Below are 15,523 nucleotides of genomic sequence, written 5' to 3' on the forward strand. Positions count from 1 at the left end.
GTGACCTAGGTGTGAGTGGCACGAATGCAGCATGTTTTCAGCTTGTGGTTTGCATCTGTGCGTCATGTGTCAAGCGAGTGTGTGTCGAGTGTGTGTGTGTGTGTGTGTGTGTGTATGGCTGAATGTAAAATATAAATCATACTATTTAGTTACAGCATGGTGATATTTTAGCATTGTATACTGTTATAATTTGCAATCTTTATACGTCAGTATTAGGCCATGATCACGAAATCAGGATTTGAGTAGGACTAAGTCTCTGATTCCACACCCAAATCCCTTTCAAATCCAGTAACATGGTAGCACAAACCCCACAATACTCAATCTAACTGAAATAAAACATGACAACAGTTTCTTTGGATAAAAATGGCCACGGTGTTTATTAAGGGTAAGCTAAGAGAAAATAATTAGAAGAGAATAACCATAAATAATCGAATAAATAATAAAATATAAATATTTTGACCAATATAAACCAAGTCCGCCCAGCATTAGCTGGGTGACAAACCCCTCTAACAAACAACGTGACGTGAAGGAATTAAAAACAATAGGGCGGGAGGGTGGGCGACGGTCCAATCTTCAAAACTGTCTGCTTGACCACGATGAACTGCTCCTTTTATGTCCAATTTTCCCGCCTTTAGGATTTTATCAATGACCAATCAGCTGGCCTTCACCAAATCTGCCTGGAGATAGAATCTGCCAGAACCTGCTCATGCAATTGCATAGCTGACCTAGGTCCAATCAGCTGGGACCATCTCAAAACTGCCCAGAGACAGAAACATCTGGAAACCGGCTCGTGCCACCAGCACAGCTTACCCGGGGGACACCGGATGGAGGTGTTCTGCACTATCTTGATGACTTTTTGTTTATAGGTGCTGCTAGTTCTGAGTTATGTTATTCCTTATTGTTAAAACTTGTTGAGTTTATGATATTTTTTGGTGTTCCGTTAGCAGAAGAGAAGACTGCACGTCCCAAACTGCGCTCCACCCTCAGCGATGACTCTGCTGCAGACTTCCTCCTCTTGGCTGCAGCTGATGACGGCACCTCGAGCGACGACCCAGCAGGAGACACTGCTTCCTCTATGTCGTCTTCCAGCACAGTAACTTCGCTTCTTCCAGCGTCCTCCCTCGACGGCGCTGCTGCTAGGCATTGCCTCAGCCAGTCTTCTCCTCCTTCCGACTCCGCTCTTCTGATCAGCTCCATCAGCAGGACATCCATGGCGACGGTCCAATCTTCAAAACTGGCTGCTTGACCACGATGAACTGCTCCTTTTATGTCCAATTTTCCCGCCTTTAGGATTTTATCAATGACCAATCAGTTGGCCTTCACCAAATCTGCCTGGAGATAGAATCTGCCAGAACCTTCTCATGCAATTGCACAGCTGACCTAGGTCCAATCAGCTGGGACCATCTCAAAACTGCCCAGAGACAGAAACATCTGGAAACCGGCTCGTGCCACCAGCACAGCTTACCCGGGGGACACCGGGATGGTAAGTACCATTCTAATATAAAATAACAAATGGAGAAAAGAGGGAAAGGGGGGAGAGCAAAAACATACCAAGCAAAAAACACATTTTATTAACAACTTATGGGGGCCGTGCGACCATGTGTCCCCCAGGCAATAGCCCGGGGGGCCCCTGACATTCTGCATCCATTAATAGTGCATGGGCTATTTTATACCCCATTCACATGCAGCGGAAATAAGTGTATTTGAATTTTTTTCCGATCTGCAAAAAAAAAAAAATCCTGTAGAATAATGTGCATGTTTATTATTCTCGTGGAAAAGTAGTGGATTTGTTGGAGTTGGAGCTATCAGGAACTATTCCTCTTTTCATTTACACCTGTTTTAATAAATCTCCCCCATGTATAGCTAAAAAGTGGTTCCATGTACTCCAGCCCAACACTGGCGGCTGCGTATGGCCTGCGGTGGGCCTGTGTGCTTAAAAATACCGGGGCTGATTTAAAGTTCCAGTCCGGCCCTGTAGCCCATCCAAAAGTATAACAGAAAGACATCCTTTTGGCATGCATTTGCCCATAATATTCTATGGGCACATCAGCATGTATATTGAGAGATTTTCCCATAGTATATGCTGAGAGTACACCACAAGCATGGTGTGAATTGAGCCTAGCACTAGCATCATATTAGTCTATTCTTGATGGAATTCTCTTTTGTTCTACCGAAAACAGGAGAGGATTTCAGCAAAGGCAACAAGCAAAAATGACCAAAGACAGTGAGAGAAAAAGACAGACTTATTTTCCAATACAAGTTGGTATGCAAGCACTTCATCTATAAACTGTGAGCAACAAGACAGTGAATTCATTGTGCGTGCATGGTGCATTTCAAGGCTAAGCAACCGTTTTGTAAACACAGTATTTATTGCTAGGGCACCTTTATTGTAAAATCAATTAACTGAAATTATCATAGCAGACACATCACATAATTAGACAGAATGATTAATGGCACATATTCTGTAGATGCATGTCAACAGCATTCCTCCCTTAATATACTTTTTGTTTTTTAAAGCGGCGGTTATGCAATGGGAGGAGGTGACACTGACAAGAGGAGACATTCTCTTCCAGAAGTTCTAATATTTTGTCTTTTAACCAGGAATAATAAATGAACAGGGGCGTAGCTAAAGGCTCATGGGCCCCGATGCAAAAGTTCTTATTGGGCCCCCCCCCCCCCCCCCCGCAAACTTCTCATGGCCGACGGTCCGCAGCTTTCAGCTGCATCGCTGGGTCTAAGTGACCCAACAATGCAGCACTAGCAGCCGGGGTGTCACTAAGGGCTTAAAATGTCAGGGGAAATAGCCCTAATACATGTGTCTGCCCAAAAAAATGTGTGTATAGGAGACAGCATATCTATAGCACTACGACCCTATAAACTATGGATAGGATTAGATACAGTGGCTCAGCAGACAGTATCACACATGATAGGATTAGAGATAGGGCCCAGCAGACAGTAGCACACATGATAGGATTAGATACTGTGGCTCAGCAGACAGTATCACACATGATAGGATTAGATACAGTGGCTGAGCAGACAGTATCACACATGATAGGATTAGATACAGTGGCTCAGCAGACAGTATCACACATGATAGGATTAGATACAGTGGCTCAGCAGACAGTATCACACATGATAGGAGTAGATACAGTGGCTCAGAAGGAAGAATCACACATGATAGGATTAGATACACAGCTCAGCAGACAGTATCGCACATGAGAGGATTAGATACACAGCTCAGCAGACAGTATCACACATGATAGGATTAGATACAGAGCTCAGCAGACAGTATCACACATGATAGGATTAGATACAGTGGCTCAGCAGACAGTATCACACATGATTGGATTAGATACACAGCTCAACAGACTGTATCACACATGATAGGATTAGATACAGTGGCTCAGCAGACAGTATCACACATGATTGGATTAGATACAGTGGCTCAGCAGACAGTATCACACATGATAGGATTAGATATAGGGCCCAGCAGACAGTATCACACATGATAGGATTAGATACAGTGGCTCAGCAGACAGTATCACACATGATTGGATTAGATATAGGGCCCAGCTCGCTGACATTGCAGCTCCAGCGCTGGACCCAGGAAAGGTAAGAATAATAATTTTGCTTCTTTATGTGTTACTGATTATTTTTGTGTGTTTGTGTTTTTTTACAGGTTCGGTTGTTGGACTTCGGATACGAGCACTTCAATGACTGCGTTTTTTATTCTCAATAAAATGGTTAATGGGGTTGTGTTTTTTTATTTCAATAAAATATTTTTTCTATGTGCTTGTATCTTTTTAAACTTTATTATCACCGCCTTAGTAATGGCCGCTGGCTGATTGACAACCTCCATTACTAAGGCGGGGCTTAATGTTAGCCGGTGCAAAGGCCAACACTAACCCCTATTATTACCCCGGTACCAACCGCCACAAAGGGTACTGGGAAGAGCCGGGTACGAATCAGTACCCGTCCATCTGTAGTGACGGGCAGGCACCAGGGTGGCCGCAGGCTGGTAGTATTAAGCTGGGGAAGGCATTTCTGGCCTTTCCCCTCCTGATAATACCAGCCTGCGGCCACCCCAGTAGCCGACCATCACTACAGATGGTCAAGTACTGGATGGTACCCGGCTCTTCCCAGCACCCCTGGTGGCGGTGGGTACCGGGGTAATAAAGGGGGTTAGTGATAGCCTCTGCACCGGCTAACACTAAGCCCCGCCTTAGCAATGGATGCTGTCAATCAGCCGGCGGCCATTACTAAGGCGGTAGTAATATAGTTAAAAAAAAAACACAAAGACATAGAAAAAATATTTTATTGAAATTAAAAAAAAACCCACACAACCCTCATTAACCATTTTATTGATATTAAAGAAAAAGCCGTCATCGAAGTAGTCCTGGAATCCGCCGTAGTCCAACGACCGAACCTGTAAGAAAACACACAAAAAACGATTAGTAACACATGTGTTAGGCTTAGATACAGGGCCCATGTGTGATACTGTCTGTGGGACCCTGTATCTAAGCCTACCTCAAGGTAGGCTTAGATACAGGGCCCAGCAGACAGTAATCTTATACAGTATAAGATTACTGTGTGCTGGGGCCCTGTATCTAAACCGACAGTGTGGTAGGCTTATATACAGGGCCCAGCAGACAGGATCACGCATGAGCCATGTATCTAAGCCTACCATGTGATTGTCTTAGATACAGGGCCCAGCAGACAGCATCACACAATCTGTGATCCTGTCTCATGGGCCCTCTAAGCCTGCTACATCGTAGGCTTAAAGGGGTTGTCCAGTCCCTACACATTGATGGCCTCAGGATAGGCCATCAATAGCTGATGTGTCGGGGTCCGTCCCCCGGGAGCCACCAATCAGCTGTTTTGAAGGGGCCGCAGCACTCGTACGAGAGCTGCTTCCTCTTCATTTCACTACTCGCTCACACTGTGAATCGCCGACACCGATTCACAGTGTTACCGGAATGAAGGGGAGCAGCTCTCGTACGAGTGCTGCGGCCCCTTCTAAACAGCTGATTGGCGGGTCCCAGGAGTCGGACCCCGCCAGTGAGGGCAACTAATCTTACCTTCCTCTTCAGCCGCGGCGGAAGTTCTGTCCTCTCGATGCTGTGTGCGGCGCAGAGCGCTTGACGTCAGGACCTCCGCTGCGATCCGGAACCAGGAAGGTAAGGTCAGTCTGTTACTATAGTAACAGGGGCCCGCGGCCCGAGTTACTATAGTAACTTTTTATTGATGTGGTGCGGGGGGCTGTGGGCCCCCCTGGCTTCGGGGCCCGGTCGCAATTGCGACTGCTGCGGCCCCTATAGCTACGCCAGTGTAGATATGAGATAGATAGATAGATAGATAGATAGATAGATAGATAGATAGATAGATAGATAGATAGATAGATAGATAGATAGATAGATAGATAGATATGAGAGAGAAGGATAGATAGATAGATAGATAGATAGATAGATAGATAGATAGATAGATAGATAGATAGATAGATAGATAGATAGATAGATAGATAGATAGATAGATATGAGAGAGAAGGATAGATAGATAGATAGATAGATAGATAGATAGATAGATAGATAGATAGATAGATAGATAGATAGATAGATAGATAGATAGATAGATAGATAGATAGATAGACTTTGTCTGTTATGCTAAACGGTCAGCCCTGAGGTGTGACTGCTCAGCATGACAGACATACGTACACACTGTGAAGGGGTTAAAGAGGCTCTGTCACCAGATTTTGCAACCCCTATCTCCTATTGCAGCAGATCGGCGCTGCAATATAGATAAGAGTAACGTTTTTTGTTTTTTTTTAAATGAGCATTTTTGGCCAAGTTATGACCATTTTTATATTTATGCAAATGAGGCTTTCTAAAGTACAAGTGGGCGTGTTTAAAGTTATGTCCAAGTGGGCGTGTATTGTGTATGTACATCTGGGCGTTTTTACTTCTTTTACTAGCTGGGCGTTGTGACTAGAAGTGTATGATGCTGACGAATCAGCATCATCCACTTCTCTTCGTTAACACCCAGCTTCTGGCAGTGCACAGACACACAGCGTGTTCTCGAGAGATCACGCTGTGACGTCACTTCCTGCCCCAGGTCCTGCATCGTGTCGGACCAGCGAAGACACATCGGCACCAGAGGCTACATCGACTTACCTGCAAACGCCGATGCTGCTGCAGAATCAACTGTAGCCTCTGGTGCCGATGTGTCCTCGCTCGTCCGACACGATGCAGGACCTGGGGCAGGAAGTGAGTGACGACACAGCGTGATCTCTCGAGAACACGCTGTGTCTGCACTGCCAGAATCTGGGCGTTCTGAAGAGAAGTGGATGATACTTCTCGTCAGAACGCCCAGCTAGTAAAAGAAGTAAAAACGCCCCGATGTACGCACATAATACACGCCCAGTTGTACTTTAACTTTAAACACGCCCAGTTGTACTTTAGAAAGCCTCATTTGCATAAATATAAAAATGGTCATAACTTGGCCAAAAATGCTCGTTTTAAAAAAAACAAAAACGTTACTGTTATCTAAATTGCAGCGCCGATCTGCTGCAATAGGAGATAGGGGTTGCAAAATCTGGTGACAGAGCCTCTTTAAGCTACATTACTGGGTCTCTTTTGTACCACAACAGGGACCCAGCAATGTAGAGCAATCATTGCAGCGCTAGTGTGGTGAGGGGGGCCTGCGGGCCCCCCTAGCTACGGGGCCCGGTCGCAGTTGCGACCACTGCGACCCCTATAGCTACGCCACTGTAAATGAAGATTGTTAATAGATAGATAGGAGATAGAAATCAGAGCAGCACCAAATAATAATAGCCAATGATGGGTGCAAAGTCCACAGCCTGTAGCCTGCAAGCCTTAGGTATACAATAATAAAGTCCAGTGGCGTAACTACTGCTGTTGCAGCCATCGCAGCTGCTACAGGGCCCACAACATGAGGGGGACCAGTACCGCCCACCGACATGGCACGGCACACCCCCTCCATGCCCAGTGCCGCCGCTAGCAGCAGATATGCCTGCTACAGCGGTAGCGATGCCACATTCAATAGTATCTGCGTCCTTAGGACACAGATACTATTGAACACTATCTCCCTGCTCTGCCATTTACTAGGCTACAGGCCACATTTGGCCTGCAGCCTATCAGGTGCAGGAACAGGATCCCTGCACAGGCCGGTGTGATAAGGTCATTGGATCAAGCAAGGATCCCGTCGGCATTGAGGATGCTGTGGAGCAGCTCAGTTCATCGCAGGAACGGGGCCTAGGTGAGTATAATTTTTTTTGGGGGGGCGCTATCTATGGGGGGGGTCTGTATGGCACTATCAGCCAGAAGGAGGAGTGACACTATCTATGGGGGGGGCTAAATAGCACTGTCTACAAGAGGGCTGTATGGCACAATCTACAGGGGGTACTATTTACGGGGGGGGGGAGACTCCCTACAAGGGGGGCTGTGTGTGGCACCCAGGGGAGGGGAGACCTAGTCAAAAATTAGCTATGGGGCCCAGTCTTTCCTATTTATGCCCCTGATAAAGTTCAAACTTTTTTCACTTATTTTTGGAGTGTGGCCTATTTTCTTCTTATTAGATAGAAAGATAGAGTACATAGCATCACAATAAATAGTGTATAAATCATCCAGATAAATGCATATACCAATCAGATAAACAGTGACACAGCATCAATGTAAAAAGTGCATAGAGCATCCAGATAAAGTGTCATATAATTTCAAGTAGTGTATAAAGCAGTCAGATCAATTAAACACAACATACATATACATTGAAACATACAGTGTTCAGATAGTGACAAAAATAAAGACATCCAGATAAACTGCATTCATAATATCATAGAGCATCCACATAAATACTGGCAAACCGCATCATGTTAAATAGTATACACAGCATCCAGATGAATAGTGTATACTGAAGAAAAAGAAATACTGTCACACAGCATGATGATAAAAAGTTGCATACAACTATCAGATAAATAGCGGCGCACACCATCAAAATAAGTACTGACATACAGTGTCCAGATAAACAGTGTATGCAACTTTTCAAAGAAATAGTTCATACTGCAGCAAGATGAATATTGTCACATATATATATATATATATATATATATATATATATATATATATATATACATATATATATATATATACATATATATATCCAAAAAAGAGAGATAGAAGCAGCACTCAAAAAAACTCTGGTTTATTCATCCAGCATCCACTGCAACGTTTCACCTTCTCTGTGAAGGTGAAACGTTGCAGTGGATGCTGGATGAATAAACCAGAGTTTTTTTGGAGTGCTGCTTCTATCTCTCTTTTTTGGATACACGTTTGTGCAGGGAGAGGTCACTCCCTGTTTGAAAGCTGAGCACCAGCCTTAACAGGCAAGGAATCACAGTGCTGCTCCTACCCTTGATTTGTATGTATGTGTATATATATATATATATATATATATATATATATATATATCTCAAAGAGTTAAGATAAATAGAGAATACTGCATCCAACTAGTGTACACACCATTCAGATAACTTGTGTATACAGCGTCCAGATTAATAGAGCCATGCAGCACCAATATAGATAATACAGTGCCCAGATAAGTAGTGTACACTATCTAGATACATATTGTCATAAAGCATCCAAATAAATAGTGCCGTGCAGCAACATACATAATGCATAGAGTGCCCAGATAACCTGTGTTATACATTGCCTGAATAAAGAATACCATACAGTGCAACATTCATGTGATACTCCATGAGGATCTATGGTTGAAGGCGTATATGGGATCTGAGACCAAAGGGAGACATTAGAGCCAAGCATTACTCATCCTACACTGCTATGGCAGTATTTAGGAAATGTATTGTTTGCATTAGCTGCTCACATACTGCTGAGTGAAATAAGTCACTAAGCTTTATTAGATCCACCGCAACACTTTCAGGGATGTTCTTGCCCTTTCTTAACGCTGCAGCCATTGTAAAACATGGGTTTGAGGATTTGGACTGCAGATAGTAACTACCTATCAAACAGCAGGAATGGATGACATTGATCACCATATTTCTGGTACTGAAATATAAGCACCCAGGATAACTTTTTTTTTTGTAAAGAATGTAAAATGGAATCCAAGTGTTGGTATTAGTGTTAGAAACGTTGCATCAAAAGTATTTCTCCTTGTACTATTTGATAGAAGTGGCTCTATTCTGCATACTATACTTCCAAAAATGATGAATTTGTTAAATATGAAATATAAAAACAAAAATTCAAATATAATTTCCATAACACATAGAATAAAAAAAGAATTGCCGATAATTACATACAGACAGATAGTGTGATATAGCGTGATGGATATAATGATGGATATAATAGCATTTAATTGAGTTCACACATAGTTATACTGTAGTAATGATTAATGCCCTAACCTACTTATGTTTATATAAGTTGAACTTGTTTTAATAACAACTTTTATAATTACAACTTGTTGGATGTTTTATAGCAACCTGGTTTTTAAAAATGAGTTAGGGTGTGTTCACATCAGCGTTGCTTTCCGTTGAGGGGTTCCGTCTGAGCTTTCCGTCGGGAGAACCCCTCAACGGAAAGGCAAACGGAAATCTTAGCTTCCGTTTGAATCACCATTGAACTCAATAGTGAGGGAAACTTTGCTAATGGTTTCCGTTTGTCACCGTTGTGAAAGGGTTCCGTTGTTTTGATGGAATCAATAGCGCGGTCGACATGGCCATGCAATTAATTATAACCTATGTATATCTCCTTTAGCACATATCCATTTAGCGAGACATAATAATTATATACAAGTAACCAATAGAATGTCTTTAAAAAAACATAAAATATAATAAACAATGATTTGAAAATGTAATAATCTTTATTAGTCCACATATGGACCGAACCCCCCCTACAAATCCATACAACCAATGTATAAAAAACACTTAGTTATAAACAGTCAGGTGTTAAAGCCATCACAGTTCTAATCATATAATAATCCACTATTGATATGTACCTCGAATGCCACATGTGGCATTCGAGGTACATACCTACATGCATGTTGGCAATGTCCTGCCTTGCAGCCGCTTTGGCATACAGTTTTTGACATTGTCGACAAATATACCTATGTCCCCTGATTTGGCGTTATGTTTTCTTTCTATGCAGTTTTTACCTCTACATGCCCGAACTATAGGATCTCATATCATTTTAGCTGCTAGAAGTGCAATTGCTAGATCTTGGAAAAGCCCCTCTGCCCCTTCCCTTCAGGAGATATGGTCTTCTGTGAATACTGCTTATAGTTTGGAGTCTCAATATGCAGCCTTGACTTCGGCAAAAGGGGACATTTTGAAATGCTGGGCCCCCTGGGACCCTGAATTTCTTTTCTAGAGTAAAGTTTTCCACAAGACCCGGGATATTAGAGTTGTTTTTTTTTATTTAATTTTTTTGGTCCCTTCTTAATTTTTTCTTTTATTTCTTTTACTTTTAGGTATTTGCTGTTGCGTATATAATTGTATGTAATTTACTGCGGTGCTGATAGCGGTACTTTGCACTTCATTAATATTCAGTGTGGCAATTGATTACTTTGTTATTATTGGTATAAAAGTTCCTAGCTTACAAAGGCTGCATTTTGTAAAGTTTAAAGTTGATAACAGGTAGCATATTGGGTAAAGAATGTTCCTGGACAACAGTAATATTGATGATTTCTTTATGCAATGTTTATTATGTACAGTTTATACTACTTTTGAAAATCGATTTTGGAAAAAAAATCATAATCCACTATTGAATCAATAATGTCAAGTCAGGGTCAGGAATCTAGAATACGACCCCCACATGAAACGACACAATAATATGCTGCAAACCCTAATAGGTCCAGCGAGTATTATACATTATATAAATCAATTACCTGTGGACGACATGATGGCAGTTGGATCATACACCTGAGGGAAACACCTCGACGCACGTTTCACTACCTTCGTCAGGAGAGAACATACTACTGCTAGTGCGAGATTTAAATACAGAGTACTGTAAAGCGATATCCAATGGCGTATATCGCATTGCGTTCACACCCTACGTCACACCGTCTGCGTCACTGCTGCCCATCGCTACGTGTATCCATACACACAAACAATGTCTGCCAGTAGTTTGACAACTTCCGGTCCGACACAGGGAAGGTCACGTGACGCGCATGCGCACTATTCGCCATGAGTATAAGGAGACAGGTAAGTAAACTAAATAAGACAAATATATATAAAAAATGTCCCTTCAACAATAAAGGATATCATCCTCGAGCCATCATGTCCAATATTCATCCTATATTTAGTAGTTATTTAGAGAAACCATAACAGGAATCAACTGTACCCAATCTTTAACAAAGATGGAACAGTAAATTAAATTACCAAAATTATAAAAATTATTACTATGCGTAATTAGAACCATATGCATATGTGTTTAAAATGATATACATATATTTTTCAAGGAACCAAAGGTAATTGGACAATTATCTCAAAAGCTATTTAATGGGCTATTACCTCGTTAAACCAAAATCAATTAAGCAGGTAAAAGGTCTGGAGTTGATTCCAGGTGTGGCCTTTGCATTTGGAACTGTTGCTGTGAACCCACAACATGAGATCAAAGGAGCTCTCAATGCAAGAGAAACAGACCATCGTTAGACTGAAAGAAATGAAGAAATCCATCAGAGAGATAGCACAAATGTTAGGAGTGGCCAAATTAACAGTTTGGTACATTCTTGAAAAAAAAAAGAGCGCACTGGTGATCTCGTGAACTCCAAAAGGCCTGGACGTCCACAGAAGACAACAGTGGTGGATGATCGCAGAATCCTTTCCATGGTGAAGAAAAACGCCTTCACAACATCTACCCAAGTGAAGAACACTCTCCTGGAAGTAGGTGTATCAGTATCTAAGTCTACCATAAAGAGAAGACTTCATGAGAGCAAATACAGAGGGTTCACCACAAGGTTCAAACCATTAATCCGCCTCAAAAATAGGAAGGCCAGATTAGACTTTGCCAAACAACATCTAAAGAAGCCAGCCTAGTCCTGGAACAGCATTCTATGGACAGATGAAACTAAGATAAACCTGTACCAGAATGATGGGATAAAGAAAATATGGAGAAGGCTTGGAACGGCCCACGATCCAAAGCACACCACATCCTGTAAAACATGGTGGAGGCAGTGTGATGGCATGGGCATGCATGGCTGCCAAAGGCACTGGGTCACTATTGTTTATTGATGATGTGACTGAAGACAGAAGCAGCCGGATGACATCTGAAGTGTTCAGGGATTTACTTTCTGCTCAGATTCAACCAAATGCAGCAAGGTTGATTGGACGTCGCTTTTCAGTACAGATGGACAATGACCCAAAAGATACTCCGAAAGCAACCCAGGAGTTTTTTAAGGCAAAGAAGTGGAATATTCTGCAATGGCCAAGTCAATCACCAGATCTCAACCCGGTCGAGCTGCATTTCACTTGCTTAAGACAAAACTTGAGGCAGAGAGACCCACAAACAAGCAACAACTGAAGAAAGCTGCAGTAAAGGCCGGGCAAAGCATCACAAGGGAGGAAACCCATCGTTTGGTGATGTCTATGGGTTCCAGACTTCAGGCAGTCATTGCATGCAAAGGATTCTCTACATTTTATTTATGGTAATGTTAATTTGTCCAATTACTTTTGAGCCCCTGAAATGAGGAGGATGTGTAGAAAAATGGTTGCAATTCCTAAGAGTTTCACAGGATATTTTTGTTCAACCCGTTTTAAACCTGAAAGTCTTCACTTCAATTACATCTCAGTTGTTTCATTTCAAATCCAATGTGGTGGCATGCAGAGCCTAAATAATGAAGATTGTGTCACTGTCCAAATAATTCTGGACCTAACTGTATATAGCTTTACCTCTCGATCTACCATATGTGAATACAAATGAAGAGGCGAAGCCGGGGGGAGAAGAGCACCGCTAGTGCTCAGCACTGTCACAGTCTATCCCCCCCACCGACCCCGGCACAGCATACAAAATATGAAATATAAAGTAATATCTATAAATCAAAGTAAATAAATCATAGCTCCCAATACAAACCAGAAAAGCTGACAGATGGGGATATCAATAAGGTGAAGGGGTGGGAAAGAGAGCACCGCCAGTGCCCAACACACAAGGAACTGGCGGTAACTCACCATCCACACACAAGAAGAAGGGGAAGAGAAGAGGGAAAAGCCCACTCCATTAAGATCAAAAGTGAAAAAAATCTCTATATTTATATATTTATAGAACAATGTGAAAAAATGTACATACATATTGTCACGTTGGGTTCGTGGATCCACTGGGTCATACCGACTTGACGGTATGGCAGCTGACCAACAGGGCGCAGGTCACAGTCTATAGTTCGTATAGTGTACCTGTGGCAGCTCGGACAGTAGCAAGGCAGGCTTGGCTGGGACTAGGCAGCAGGTAGACGTCAGGCGTGAAGTAGCAGGACAGGCGTGGAATACAGCACAGCACGACTACCGCTCAGCACGGCACTTGACCAGGATCGCACGGGATACAGGTATGGGTACGGGGAACAATGGGAACTGGAAACCACTAGGAGATCATTTGCATGGATAAACTTTGGATACGACAAACAACGCTCAGGCATTGCAGGGAGGGGCACAGCCCTTCTTATAGCCAGGGTGCTCTGGGAGCAATCAGTTCAATCTCCCACCTGCGTGCGCTTTGGCTTCTTAAGTCTGGACTGAGCTCGCGAGCGCACCCTGGTGGTCACTGTGGAACAGGATGGCCGTATGTGCAGACATCTCTGGAGAGAAGGGCGACGAGTGGATGGAAGGAGTTCGTGGTCAGTGACCACGGACGTTACACATATATATTGATTAGTGTACAAATAATTATATAATAGTAAAAAACAAACACCACCCCAACAAAATTATATATTATCACGTGCAATAGTGAGTGAATAAATACTACTAATAATAATACTAATACATAAAAGTCCATATCCTTATTCAAAAAGTGGTCTTTATTTCATCCAGAATGGAAATTCTTTGGCTTCAAATCGAACTGTATCAATCTCCACAGCATAGTAATTATCCGGAGACTAGCAAGAAATAGTAAACAATATTTTTCATTAGTATCACATAAAACAATATTCATAGGAAAGATGCAAAGCTTTGTGACGTATTTAAACCTTTTGGAGACAGTGTGTCAAGTGTCACAATCCACTTAATCTCCCCACGTAAAAGGCTTTTAAAGATGTCACCCCCATAATTACCCTGATATACGCATCAACTTGACTTTGAGCAGCCTGGAATTACTGTAATAGTAGCAAAAATGTCTCGCAAGGGGTTTAATGGGTCATAGGGTGCGAAGCACCATGCGCCATTGGATATCTCTTTACAGTACTCTGTATTTAAAGCTCAGACTAGCAGTAGTATGTTCTACTCCTGACGAAGGTAGCGAAACAAGCGTTGAGGGGTTTCCCTCAGGCGTATGATCCAATTGCCATCATATCGTTCACAGGTAATGGATTTATATAATATATAATACTCACTGGAACTATTAGGGTATGTTCACACGGCCTATTTACAGACGTAATTCGGGCGTTTTTGCCCTGAATTACGTCTGAAAATAGCGCCTCAATAGCGTTGACAAACATCTGCCCATTGAAAGCAATGGGCAGACGTTTGTCTGTTCACACGAGGCGTAATTTACGCACCGCTGTCAAAAGACGGCACGTAAATAGACACCCGCGTCAAAGAAGTGACCTGTCACTTCTTTGGCCATAATTGGAGCCGTTATTCATTGACTCCAATGAATAGCAGCGCTAATTACGGCCGTAATGGACGCGGCGTTCAAGCGCCTTCACATGCCGTTACGGCTGAAATTACAGGGATGTTTTCAGGCTGAAACATCCCCGTAATTTCAGCCGTAACGGACGCCCTCGTGTGAACATACCCTTAGGGTTTGCAGCATATTATTGTGTAGTTTCATGTGGGGGTTGTATTTTAGATTCCTGACCCAGACTTGACATTATTGATTTAATAGTGGATTATTATAGGATTAGGACTGTGATGGCTTTTACACCTGACTTTTTAAATAAATGTTTTTATACGTTGTACGGATTTGTTAGAGGGGGTTTCGGTCCATATGTGGACTAATAAACATTATTACATTTTGAAATCAGTGTATTATGGCCATGCAATTAACTAGTTTACATCTTTGTTGGAGTCTCCGTTAGTAGCCTCTGCTGCAGATCCTGCCAAAAATCCAGGACTAAATAGCACATTAAAGTCAATGGGGTCCGTCGGGCGCGGTGACTGATCCATAACTTGCGTTATTTTTGTTTTCCTGTTCCTATGATGGAAAAGGAAGACTGAAATTACACACATGCCTAGTAAGTGACAGATAATTTCAAGAGTTAGCCAGTTATATAGTTTGCATTTATTATCACAACTGCATTGAAAGACACACTAAACCATGACAGAAAATGCATGCGGCCCTCAGACGTGAGCCCAACG

At 42.5% G+C, this 15,523-nt stretch overlaps 1 long non-coding RNA gene across 1 annotated transcript in view; it reads left to right on the forward strand.

The window, feature by feature from the left end:
• The first annotated feature begins 952 nt into the window (after positions 1 to 952).
• Positions 953 to 15,523, forward strand: part of LOC142656276 (uncharacterized) — a 47,917-nt gene continuing 33,346 nt past the window's right edge. Inside the window, exon 1 of the long non-coding RNA XR_012849642.1 lies at positions 953 to 1,483. This is a non-coding gene — a long non-coding RNA (uncharacterized LOC142656276). The remainder of the gene's footprint in view (positions 1,484 to 15,523) is intronic.

The sequence above is a fragment of the Rhinoderma darwinii genome, chromosome 6 (assembly GCF_050947455.1).
Source record: "Rhinoderma darwinii isolate aRhiDar2 chromosome 6, aRhiDar2.hap1, whole genome shotgun sequence".
NCBI lineage: Eukaryota > Metazoa > Chordata > Amphibia > Anura > Rhinodermatidae > Rhinoderma > Rhinoderma darwinii.